The sequence below is a fragment of the Pseudophryne corroboree genome, chromosome 12 (genome assembly GCF_028390025.1).
Source record: "Pseudophryne corroboree isolate aPseCor3 chromosome 12, aPseCor3.hap2, whole genome shotgun sequence".
NCBI classification, from domain to species: Eukaryota; Metazoa; Chordata; class Amphibia; order Anura; family Myobatrachidae; genus Pseudophryne; species Pseudophryne corroboree.
The window spans coordinates 141081772-141095814 of NC_086455.1; positions in this window are offsets into that span (position 1 = coordinate 141081772).

A 14043-nucleotide genomic window follows, 5' to 3' on the forward strand; every position below is an offset into this window, starting at 1 on the left:
CATAGGGACAGTGACATGGAGCTGCAAGATACAGCAATGGTCTACTGTACTGTACAACTATATACTGTTGGTCACCAAAATGCTGCACTGTACTACTATATATACTGCTCACAAAAATGCAGCACAGATATGGAATGGATACTTGAAGTGACACAGAGCTGCAAGATACAGCAATGGCCTACTGTACTGTACAACTATATACTGTTGGTCACCAAAATGCTGCACTGTACTACTATATATACTGCTCACAAAAATGCAGCACAGATATGGAATGGATACTTGCAGTGACACAGAGCTGCAAGATACAGCAATGGCCTACTGTACTGTACAACTATATACTGTTGGTCACCAAAATGCTGCATTGTACTACTATATATACTGCTCACAAAAATGCAGCACAGATATGGAATGGATACTTGCAGTGACACAGAGCTGCAAGATACAGCAATGGCCTACTGTACTGTACTACTATAATTATATACTGTTGGTCACCAAAATGCAGCACACTGAGTACAGATATTTGCAGCACACTGAGCACAGATATGGAGCTTTTCAGGCAGAGAACGTAGATATTTGCAGCACACTGAGCACAGATATTTGCAGCACACTGAGCACAGATATTTGCAGCACATTGAGCACAGATATGGTGCTTTTCAGGCAGAGAACGTAGCCACGTCCTCTCCGTTCAATCTCCAATGCACGAGTGAAAATGGCGGTGACGCGTGGCTCTTTATATAGAATATGAATCTCGCGAGAATCCGACAGCTGGATGATGATGTTCGGCCGCGTTCAGTTTAACCGAGCAAGGCGGGAAGATCCGAGGCTGCCTCGGAACCGTGTAATATAGGTGAAGTTTGGGGGGGTTCGGATCTCGACGAACCGAACCCGCTCATCTCTAATTTAAATGGGCTGATCACCGCCATACCCCTGCATTGGTTGGGTTTAAGGCACAGTGATCCCTATGGCTACATGCATTTTAAATAAGGTTTCTCGTGGCCACTTACAGTATATGGAACCTCTTGTAAAACACAATACACAAACAAATCCAGAAAAATATCAGTGTCTTTTCTTCAGCAAGTAGATCTTACTAACGCTGGGGCTCATGTACATTTGGATGTAAGTCATTTTTATACCACGCCTCTCAGATGTAGCAGTACACGCCCGTGCTGTTACTTTCACAATCTCCCTGATATGGTTTATCAAAAGTAGGCAAGTATGAATCTATCTACTCTTATGAATCTATCTACTCTTATCTGTCCTGTTAAATGTGGGTGCATAACATTGACATAGACACCAATTGACAAAGACACCAACATTGACATTCACCAATACAGGGGTAGATTTACTAAAGCTTCTAAAACAGTGAAGTGGTGGTGTTGCCATATAGCAACCAATTAGATTTTAGCTAACATCTCTATATTGTTTTCTAGAAAATTATTGACAGATTCTGATTGATCACTATGGGCAACAACAACACTTGTCTGTTTTAGAAGCTTTGGTAATATAAAAAAAAAAAAAAAAAATATATATATATATATATATATACACACACACACACACACACATTTCATAAACTTTCTTTTATTATTTGTCTTTTTATGTATTTTCAGATTAAGATATCTCACTGCTTTTAATAAGCACTTAGACTTAACTCTGAATAGACGGATTATCAAGGAGCAAACAAGTCAGGCTGCTAGAATCGCTAATCTGTGTAATATTACAGCAGGATAATGACAGACCTGGTTTAAAAGACAATCCCTGGAAGGTTTTGGATTGGCAACCTGCAGCAAGCACACATTCCAGCTGGCACAGCCCATTGTATAGTGCAGGGCGAGTGTGTGAGGAAGGTATAGTTGTAGTCAGGACAGAGGACACATGGGGACAGAGAGTGGAAGAGGTGAATGAAGTCACGCAGATATGTAGAGGAAGGAATGGAGGTAAGCAGCAAGGTGCAGGAGAAGTGGTGGGTGAGAGAGGTGGGGCAGAGGAGTGGGTGATTGACGGATGGTTTGAGAGTTAAATGAATTACTTGAGAATGAGATAAAGGGACTGATTCTGAGCCGGACAGAGAGGCGTCCGCACCAAAATCTACAAACCCTGCGTCCGACCCTATACTGTGCCTCTGAGCGCTAACAATCAGGACGCATGTGCTGTGTGCATCAGACTCATGCGCAGACTTACGCAATCGGCCAAATGTGTGTCGCATTGATACTGTGTCTGCCTCTGACACAAATACAGAACGGAATGGAAGAAGATAAAACTGAGGAAGTCACAATGGGGAGTCACAGTAGAACTATGACAGAAGTTTGTTTAAGGATTAAAAAAATGGATCTCGGAGCAAAACATACTGTATGTAATCAGTTTTCTTTCTGTTTCTTTTTGGTTTTTAATTTTGATATTGTCAGACTATGTGCCTTTATTCCAAGATTTTTGCATTTCTTCCTGATGCAGTGTTCTCTGCTGATCCTCAATAAACATATTGTTTAATAAAAATAAAAGAATATGCCTACCACACAGTCTTTTCGGGTGGTATCCAGGTGACTGGCCGTTGGGAGACCGACGGTCACATGACCTCCACCAACATCTAGTGATGAGCACCGGAAATTTTTCGGGTTTTGTGTTTTGGTTTTGGGTTCGGTTCCGCGGCCGTGTTTTGGGTTCGAACGCGTTTTGGCAAAACCTCACCGAATTTTTTTTGTCGGATTCGGGTGTGTTTTGGATTCGGGTGTTTTTTTCAAAAAACCATAAAAAACAGCTTAAATCATAGAATTTGGGGGTCATTTTGATCCCAAAGTATTATTAACCTCAATAACCATAATTTCCACTAATTTTCAGTCTATTCTGAACACCTCACACCTCACAATATTATTTTTAGTCCTAAAATTTGCACCGAGGTCGCTGGATGGCTAAGCTAAGCGACCCAAGTGGCCGACACAAACACCTGGCCCATCTAGGAGTGGCACTGCAGTGTCACGCAGGATGGCCCTTCCAAAAAACACTCCCCAAACAGCACATGACGCAAAGAAAAAAAGAGGCGCAATGAGGTAGCTGTGTGAGTAAGCTAAGCGACCCTAGTGGCCGACACAAACACCTGGCCCATCTAGGAGTGGCACTGCAGTGTCACGCAGGATGGCCCTTCCAAAAAACACTCCCCAAACAGCACATGACGCAAAGAAAAAAAGAGGCGCAATGAGGTAGCTGTGTGAGTAAGCTAAGCGACCCTAGTGGCCGACACAAACACCTGGCCCATCTAGGAGTGGCACTGCAGTGTCACGCAGGATGGCCCTTCCAAAAAACACTCCCCAAACAGCACATGACGCAAAGAAAAAAAGAGGCGCAATGAGGTAGCTGTGTGAGTAAGCTAAGCGACCCTAGTGGCCGACACAAACACCTGGCCCATCTAGGAGTGGCACTGCAGTGTCACGCAGGATGGCCCTTCCAAAAAACACTCCCCAAACAGCACATGACGCAAAGAAAAAAAGAGGCGCAATGAGGTAGCTGTGTGAGTAAGCTAAGCGACCCTAGTGGCCGACACAAACACCTGGCCCATCTAGGAGTGGCACTGCAGTGTCACGCAGGATGGCCCTTCCAAAAAACACCCCCCAAACAGCACATGACGCAAAGAAAAATGAAAGAATAAAGAGGTGCAAGATGGAATTGTCCTTGGGCCCTCCCACCCACCCTTATGTTGTATAAACAGGACATGCACACTTTAACCAACCCATCATTTCAGTGACAGGGTCTGCCACACGACTGTGACTGAAATGACGGGTTGGTTTGGACCCCCACCAAAAAAGAAGCAATTAATCTCTCCTTGCACAAACTGGCTCTACAGAGGCAAGATGTCCACCTCATCATCATCCTCCGATATATCACCGTGAACATCCCCCTCCTCACAGATTATCAATTCGTCCCCACTGGAATCCACCATCTCAGCTCCCTGTGTACTTTGTGGAGGCAATTGCTGCTGGTCAATGTCTCCACGGAGGAATTGATTATAATTCATTTTAATGAACATCATCTTCTCCACATTTTCTGGATGTAACCTCGTACGCCGATTGCTGACAAGGTGAGCGGCGGCACTAAACACTCTTTCGGAGTACACACTTGTGGGAGGGCAACTTAGGTAGAATAAAGCCAGTTTGTGCAAGGGCCTCCAAATTGCCTCTTTTTCCTGCCAGTATAAGTATGGACTGTCTGACGTGCCTACTTGGATGCGGTCACTCATATAATCCTCCATCATTCTTTCAATGGGGAGAGAATCATATGCAGTGACAGTAGATGACATGTCCATAATCGTTGTCAGGTCCTTCAGTCCGGACCAGATGTCAGCATCAACAGTCGCTCCAGACTGCCCTGCATCACCGCCAGCGGGTGGGCTCGGAATTCTGAGCCTTTTCCTCGCACCCCCAGTTGCGGGAGAATGTGAAGGAGGAGATGTTGACAGGTCGCGTTCCGCTTGACTTGACAATTTTGTCACCAGCAGTTCTTTGAACCCCAGCAGACTTGTGTCTGCCGGAAAGAGAGATCCAAGGTAGGTTTTAAATCTAGGATCGAGCACGGTGGCCAAAATGTAGTGCTCTGATTTCAACAGATTGACCACCCGTGAATCCTTGTTAAGCGAATTAAGGGCTCCATCCACAAGTCCCACATGCCTAGCGGAATCGCTCTGTGTTAGCTCCTCCTTCAATGTCTCCAGCTTCTTCTGCAAAAGCCTGATGAGGGGAATGACCTGACTCAGGCTGGCAGTGTCTGAACTGACTTCACGTGTGGCAAGTTCAAAAGGTTGCAGAACCTTGCACAACGTTGAAATCATTCTCCACTGCGCTTGAGACAGGTGCATTCCACCTCCTATATCGTGCTCAGTTGTATAGGCTTGAATGGCCTTTTGCTGCTCCTCCAACCTCTGAAGCATATAGAGGGTTGAATTCCACCTCGTTACCACTTCTTGCTTCAGATGATGGCAGGGCAGGTTCAGGCGTTTTTGGTGTTGCTCCAGTCTTCTGTACGTGGTGCCTGTACGCCGAAAGTGTCCCGCAATTCTTCTGGCCACCGACAGCATCTCTTGCACGCCCCTCTCGTTTTTTAAATAATTCTGCACCACCAAATTCAAGGTATGTGCAAAACATGGGACGTGCTGGAATTTGCCCAGATTTAATGCACACACAATATTGCTGGCGTTGTCCGATGCCACAAATCCACAGGAGAGTCCAATTGGGGTAAGCCATTCTGCGATGATCTTCCTCAGTTGCCGTAAGAGGTTTTTAGCTGTGTGCGTATTCTGGAAAGCGGTGATACAAAGCGTAGCCTGCCTAGGAAAGAGTTGGCATTTGCGAGATGCTGCTACTGGTGCCGCCGCTGCTGTTCTTGCGGCGGGAGTCCATACATCTACCCAGTGGGCTGTCACAGTCATATAGTCCTGAGCCTGCCCTGCTCCACTTGTCCACATGTCCGTGGTTAAGTGGACATTGGGTACAACTGCATTTTTTAGGACACTGGTGAGTCTTTTTCTGAGGTCTGTGTACATTTTCGGTATCGCCTGCCTAGAGAAATGGAACCTAGATGGTATTTGGTACCGGGGTCACAGTACCTCCAACAAATCTCTAGTTGCCTCTGCAGTAATGATGGATACCGGAACCACGTTTCTCACCGCCCAGGATGCCAAGGCCTCAGTTATCCGCTTTGCAGCAGGATGACTGCTGTGATATTTCATCTTCCTCGCAAAGGACTGTTGGACAGTCAATTGCTTGGTGGAAGTAGTAAAAGTGGTCTTACGAGTACGACTTCCCCTCTGGGATGACCATCGACTCCCAGCAGCAACAACAGCAGCGCCAGCAGCAGTAGGCGTTACACGCAAGGATGCATCGGAGGAATCCCAGGCAGGAGAGGACTCGTCATAATTGCCAGTGACATGGCCTGCAGGACTATTGGCATTCCTGGGGAAGGAGGAAATTGACACTGAGGGAGTTGGTGGTGTGGTTTGCGTGAGCTTGGTTACAAGAGGAAGGGATTTACTGGTCAGTGGACTGCTTCCGCTGTCGCCCAAAGTTTTTGAACTTGTCACTGACATGATGAATGCGCTGCAGGTGACGTATAAGGGAGGATGTTCCGAGGTGGTTAACGTCCTTACCCCTACTTATTACAGCTTGACAAAGGCAACACACGGCTTGACAAATGTTGTCCGCATTTCTGTTGAAATACTTCCACACCGAAGAGCTAATTTTTTTGGTATTTTCACCAGGCATGTCAATGGCCCTATTCCTCCCACGGACAACAGGTGTCTCCCCAGGTGCCTGACTTAAACAAACCACCTCACCATCAGAATCCTCCTGGTCAATTTCCTCCCCAGCGCCAGCAACACCCATATCCTCCTCATCCTGGTGTACTTCAACACTGACATCTTCAATCTGACTATCAGGAACTGGACTGCGGGTGCTCCTTCCAGCACTTGCAGGGGGCGTGCAAATGGTGGAAGGCGCATGCTCTTCACGTCCAGTGTTGGGAAGGTCAGGCATCGCAAACGACACAATTGGACTCTCCTTGTGGATTTGTGATTTCGAAGAACGCACAGTTCTTTGCTGTGCTTTTGCCAGCTTGAGTCTTTTCATTTTTCTAGCGAGAGGCTGAGTGCTTCCATCCTCATGTGAAGCTGAACCACTAGCCATGAACATAGGTCAGGGCCTCAGCCGTTCCTTGCCACTCCGTGTGGTAAATGGCATATTGGCAAGTTTACGCTTCTCCTCCGACAATTTTATTTTAGATTTTTGAGTCCTTTTTTTACTGATATTTGGTGTTTTGGATTTTACATGCTCTGTACTATGACATTGGGCATCGGCCTTGGCAGACAACGTTGCTGGCATTTCATCATCTCGGCCATGATTAGTGGCAGCAGCTTCAGCACGAGGTGGAAGTCGATCTTGATCTTTCCCTATTTTTGGAACCTCAACATTTTTGTTCTCCATATTTTAATAGGCACAACTAAAAGGCACCTCAGGTAAACAATGGAGATGGATGGATACTAGTATACTTATGGATGGACGAGCGACTGCCGACACAGAGGTAGCTACAGCCGTGGACTACCGTACTGCGTCTGCTGCTAATATAGACTGGATGATAATGATATAAAAAATATATATATATATCACTACTGCAGCCGGACAGGTATATATTATATAATGACGGACCTGGTGGACACTGTCAGCTCAGCACTGCAGACTCCTAAAGTAAGCTACTAGTATCAAGAAGATAGAAAAAAACTAAAAACACCACAGGTAGGTGGTATACAATTATGAATGGACGAGCGACTGCCGACACAGAGGTAGCTACAGCCGTGGACTACCGTACTGCGTCTGCTGCTAATATAGACTGGATGATAATGATATAAAAAATATATATATATATCACTACTGAAGCCGGACAGGTATATATTATATAATGACGGACCTGCTGGACACTGTCAGCTCAGCACTGCAGACTCCTAAAGTAAGCTACTAGTATCAAGAAGATAAAAAAAAAAACACCACAGGTAGGTGGTATACAATTATGGATGGACGAGCGACTGCCGACCACAGAGGTAGCTACAGCCGTGGACTACCGTACTGCGTCTGCTGCTAATATAGACTGGATGATAATGATATAAAAAATATATATATATATCACTACTGCAGCCGGACAGGTATATATTATATAATGACGGACCTGCTGGACACTGTCAGCTCAGCACTGCAGACTCCTAAAGTAAGCTACTAGTATCAAGAAGATAGAAAGAAAAAAAAACACCACGGGTAGGTGGTATACAATTATGGATGGACGAGCGACTGCCGACACAGAGGTAGCTATAGCCGTGGACTACCGTACTGCGTCTGCTGCTAATATAGCCTGGATGATAATGAGATATAAAATATATATATATCACTACTGCAGCCGGACAGGTATATATTATATAATGACGGACCTGCTGGACACTGTCAGCTCAGCACTGCAGACTCCTAAAGTAAGCTACTAGTAGAATCAAGAAGATAGAAAAAAAAAACACCACAGGTAGGTGGTATACAATTATGGATGGACGAGCGACTGCCGACACAGAGGTAGCTACAGCCGTGGACTACCGTACTGCGTCTGCTGCTAATATAGACTGGATGATAATGAGATATAAAATATATATATATCACTACTGCAGCCGGACAGGTATATATTATATAATGACGGACCTGCTGGACACTGTCAGCTCAGCACTGCAGACTCCTAAAGTAAGCTACTAGTAGTATCAAGAAGATAGAAAAGAAAAAAAACACCACAGGTAGGTGGTATACAATTATGGATGGACGAGCGACTGCCGACACAGAGGTAGCTACAGCCGTGGACTACCGTACTGCGTCTGCTGCTAATATAGACTGGATGATAATGAGATATAAAATATATATATATCACTACTGCAGCCGGACAGGTATATATTATATAATGACGGACCTGCTGGACACTGTCAGCTCAGCACTGCAGACTCCTAAAGTAAGCTATTAGTATCAAGAAGATAGAAAAAAAAAACACCACGGGTAGGTGGTATACAATTATGGATGGACGAGCGACAGCCGACACAGAGGTAGCTACAGCCATGGACTACCGTACTGCGTCTGCTGCTAATATAGACTGGATGATAATGATATAAAAAATATATATATATATATCACTACTGCAGCCGGACAGGTATATATTATATAATGACGGACCTGCTGGACACTGTCAGCTCAGCACTGCAGACTCCTAAAGTAAGCTACTAGTATCAAGAAGATAGAAAAAAAAACAAACACCACGGGTAGGTGGTATACAATTATGGATGGACGAGCGACTGCCGACACAGAGGTAGCTATAGCCGTGGACTACCGTACTGCGTCTGCTGCTAATATAGCCTGGATGATAATGAGATATAAAATATATATATATCACTACTGCAGCCGGACAGGTATATATTATATAATGACGGACCTGCTGGACACTGTCAGCTCAGCACTGCAAACTCCTAAAGTAAGCTACTAGTAGTATCAAGAAGATAGAAAAAAAAAAAAACACCACAGGTAGGTGGTATACAATTATGGATGGACGAGCGACTGCCGACACAGAGGTAGCTACAGCCGTGGACTACCGTACTGCGTCTGCTGCTAATATAGACTGGATGATAATGAGATATAAAATATATATATATCACTACTGCAGCCGGACAGGTATATATTATATAATGACGGACCTGCTGGACACTGTCAGCTCAGCACTGCAAACTCCTAAAGTAAGCTACTAGTAGTATCAAGAAGATAGAAAGAAAAAAAAAACACCACAGGTAGGTGGTATACAATTATGGATGGACGAGCGACTGCTGACACAGAGGTAGCTACAGCCGTGGACTACCGTACTGCGTCTGCTGCTAATATAGACTGGATGATAATGAGATATAAAATATATATATATCACTACTGCAGCCGGACAGGTATATATTATATAATGACGGACCTGCTGGACACTGTCAGCTCAGCACTGCAGACTCCTAAAGTAAGCTACTAGTATCAAGAAGATAGAAAAAAAAAACACCACGGGTAGGTGGTATACAATTATGGATGGACGAGCGACTGCCGACACAGAGGTAGCTACAGCCGTGGACTACCGTACTGCGTCTGCTGCTAATATAGACTGGATGATAATGATATAAAAAATATATATATATCACTACTGCAGCCGGACAGGTATATATTATATAATGACGGACCTGCTGGACATTGTCAGCTCAGCACTGCAGACTCCTAAAGTAAGCTACTAGTATCAAGAAGATAGAAAAAAAAAAACACCACGGGTAGGTGGTATACAATTATGGATGGACGAGCGACTGCCGACACAGAGGTAGCTACAGCCGTGGACTACCGTACTGCGTCTGCTGCAGTGCTAATATAGACTGGATGATAATGATATAAAAAATATATATATATCACTACTGCAGCCGGACAGGTATATATTATATAATGACGGACCTGCTGGACACTGTCAGCAGAATGCGTTTATAGAATAAAAACACCACACGACGAGTGTTTAACTTTTTCAGGCAGACAATCACAATATACTGGTGATCAGTGGTCACTTGTCAGTCACACTGGCAGTGGCACTCTGGCAGCAAAAGTGTGCACTGTTAAAATATGTACTCCTGCTATAACTGCTCCCCAGTCTCCCCCACAATTAAGCTGTGTGAGCAGTGAGCACTCAGCACAGTCAGATATACAGTATTACATAGATGATGCAGCACACTGAGGGCACACTGAGGCTGAGCACAGATATGGTATGTGACTGTGTCACACTGTGTATCGTTTTTTTTCAGGCAGAGAACGGATTAATTAAACTGGTGGTCACTGGTCACACTATCAGCAAGTAGTACTCCTAATATGCTCCCCAAAATTAGTAAATCAAGTGTCTCTACTACTCTCTAGTCTACTCTAAACGGAGAGGACGCCAGCCACGTCCTCTCCCTATCAATCTCAATGCACGTGTGAAAATGGCGGCGACGCGCGGCTCCTTATATAGAATCCGAGTCTCGCGATAGAATCCGAGCCTCGCGAGAATCCGACAGCGGGATGATGACGTTCGGGCGCGCTCGGGTTAACCGAGCAAGGCGGGAAGATCCGAGTCTGCCTCGGACCCGTGTAAAAAGCGTGAAGTTCGGGGGGGTTCGGTTTCCGAGAAACCGAACCCGCTCATCACTACCAACCCCCTCACTATCCCAACTATGACCAACAGGGACTATTTCCACTCGTGGGTGTCCATGGCACCCATAGAATGGGAGTAGAACCCGTGTCGCCACCAAGCCCGCAGCGTGGCCAGAGCAGCGAGCCTGCAAGGGGCTTGCTGCACTCGCCCCCCGCCGGGATTCCGCGTCGGTATGCTGACTGGCGGTCTCCTGACCGACGGTCAGCCATACCACACCCGTCTTTTCAATGCTTTTTCATAGGGATGGGCATCGACTAGATGCAAACCCTCTGGGCCAGATGTACTAAGCCTTAAATAGTGATAAAGTACCAGCCAATCAGCTCCTAACTGCCATGTCATAGGCTGTGTTTGAAAAATGACAGGAGCTGATTGGCTGGTAGTTTATCACTCTCCACTTTATCACTTTGTAAGGCTTAGTACATCTGGCACTCTATGCTTTGCATACAATGGTGATGGTTTTAGCAGTACGGGGTGAGGGTCCAACTTTGCGCATGCATGGCTGTGTCTCCTGTTATCTGTGCGTATGCTGTGCTCAACCATCGATGGCAAAACTATTCATTATCTCCACCAGACTGTATGAAACAGTTGACTATCAATCCCTACTGCAATTTACATAGCTGGCAGTTACTGTCGTTATAGCTTTGCCTCATTTTAGGACAGCAAATCAGGATGGTCACACTAAAATTGACACAGTTTGGAAACATTTGAAAGCAATACTCGTGTTGGCGTAAAATAACAAAACAGGCAAACGGAAGGCTGGAAGCAGAAGGATAACAGGTTAATGGCTGAAAAAAACATTAGTAATTAGTTAAAAGGGACAGAGATGCATTTTGGATGGGTAAGGCAGGAAGTATAAATTGGAGAAAGAGCATGAGTAGGTCATGAAGTCTTTGCCTCAAAGTGCTTATATTTCTAGAACACATGTTATTGACCAGCTGTAATAATAATAATAATAATCTGTAGATGATAGAAGCATAAAGTCATATTTAACTCTTTAGCTACTTCTTTTTTTGTCCAACAACAGGAGCTCTTTCTGTGAGGGCAGCATCTGCCTGTTTGTTTGGGCCAAGAACCACTGGACGGATTTGATGTAGTTTTCACATTTCTATAGAGTATATGTTGAGTTAGGGCTAGGTGTATGACACATTTATCTATGACAAAAGGGAGCCGAGCAGTGACGTCTTTAGTGAAGCGAATCAAAGAAAAAATGGCAGTTCGAGTGCTTTATTGGCTAAACCATTAAAGATATATCACAATGATGTACTTTATTTCATACTATGTAGAGATTGATATGTACTATCCGGTTTGTCCAGAAAAATGGATGTAAGCCCTATGTACTGATACAAAGGGGGGATTCAATTGTGGGTGAAGGGACTGAATTACCATTGCAGCAGTGTTTAAATGCTGGTATTGGCATCCCAATTCAATGTTCGCCCAACAGTGCTCACTACCCTGTGGGGTAGCGAACACTTTCAAGCAAGATCCTGTTGCCACACAATGGCGGTGGGTGTCGCGTGAATTCAACCAGATGAGATACTCGCTGGCAATTGAATTCCTCCCATAATTTCAGTTTTTCCCTATTTAATGTATGTGGAAAAAAATATCTTTCCTTAAAATAACCATATAAGACCTCGGTTACCGTATATTCAAAATTGCTTCCATGTGAAGCCGGGGGTGGATCGCTAGTAAATAATAAAGTGTAACCCTAAATGCTTACCTGACTGAGGGGGAACCAGGAGTTACTGTATAAGAAGAGGCTGAAAGGTGGGACTTCCACTGCAGTACTGGTTGGCCATAGACACAGACTATAGACCCTGGCATGCTATGTAATGTGGGAGGGAAGCCTTCCCCCCAGTCTCAAGAAATGCTGGAGCACTTGTAACATGTTTTGTTAAACACTGCTACTGTACTTGTCTGATGAAGTGATCAGTGTCTCACACAGTAGTAGTGCCCCTAGACATTATGCCACACAGTAGTAGTGCCCCTTACACATTATGCCACACAGTAGTAGTGCCCCTAGACATTATGCCACACAGTAGTAGTGCCCCTTACACATAATGCCACACAGTAGTAGTGCCCCTAGACATTATGCCACACAGTAGTAGTGCCCCTTACACATTATGCCACACAGTAGTAGTGCCCCTAGACATTATGCCACACAGTAGTAGTGCCCCTTACACATTATGCCACACAGTAGTAGTGCCCCTTACACATTATGCCACACAGTAGTAGTGCCCCAAGACATTATGCCACACAGTAGTAGTGACCCTAGACATTATGCCACACAGTAGTAGTGCCCCTAGACATTATGCCACACAGTAGTAGTGCCCCTAGACATTATGCCACACAGTAGTAGTGCCCCTTACATATAATGCCACACAGTAGTAGTGCCCCTTACACATAATGCCACACATAATTACACATAATGCCCCTTCCCTCCATGGCTGTCTCTGTTCTCTGCATCTCTGTCTCTATCACATCATTCCAGATGCAGTGCACACTGCACACCACACACCCTGTTAATCTCACTCTCTGATTGTTGAGTCTGGCTCTGTAGACTGTATAAGACATCTGGCTTGCACCCAAGGAATGGCTCCTCGGGTGATGCCCAGCAGTGGGCTGTGGGAGACTGCTTACAGACATTGCTGGATCTAGTCGGGGGACTCAGCATAGTCACAGTGAAGGAGCCGGGCACCCGCTGCAATGCAATTAGTGATATACATCACAGTAGCAGGCACTTAGCAGATAGAGATTGCAGTGTTGGACAGTTCTGTTCACAGGGCTTCAGTGCTCTGTGTAGGCATTGTCAGTGATGGTCATTAAAATTGGATGCAGTCAAAAGGTCGACAGTAACCATGTCAACAATCATAATGTTGATACCACAATGTAGATAGTTACTATGTTGATATTGTTAAAATGGTCAACAGTTGAAATCTTGACATTGTCAGAATGTCGACATTAGGGTTAGGCAGCAGGGCGGAGGTTAGGATAAGGCACTAGTGGAAGGTTTGGGGTAGGGATTTGGGTTATGGATCAGGTACCACACCAGAGGCAGTATCGGAGGTCTGACCTGAAAGTGACAGTCACATGACCACTAGGACTCGGAAGATGATACAGGAGTCACCAGAGGAAGGTAACACACCTTTGGGCCACCAGGATCACGTCGACATTTTAACTGTCGACATTCCACCACTGCCTACATGATGAATGTCAACATGCCGTATCCAACCCACTAATATAGGATCTGATTTGTGCCTGTCAGTAAGAATAAATAATAAAAAAATATATATCAGAAATTAAATT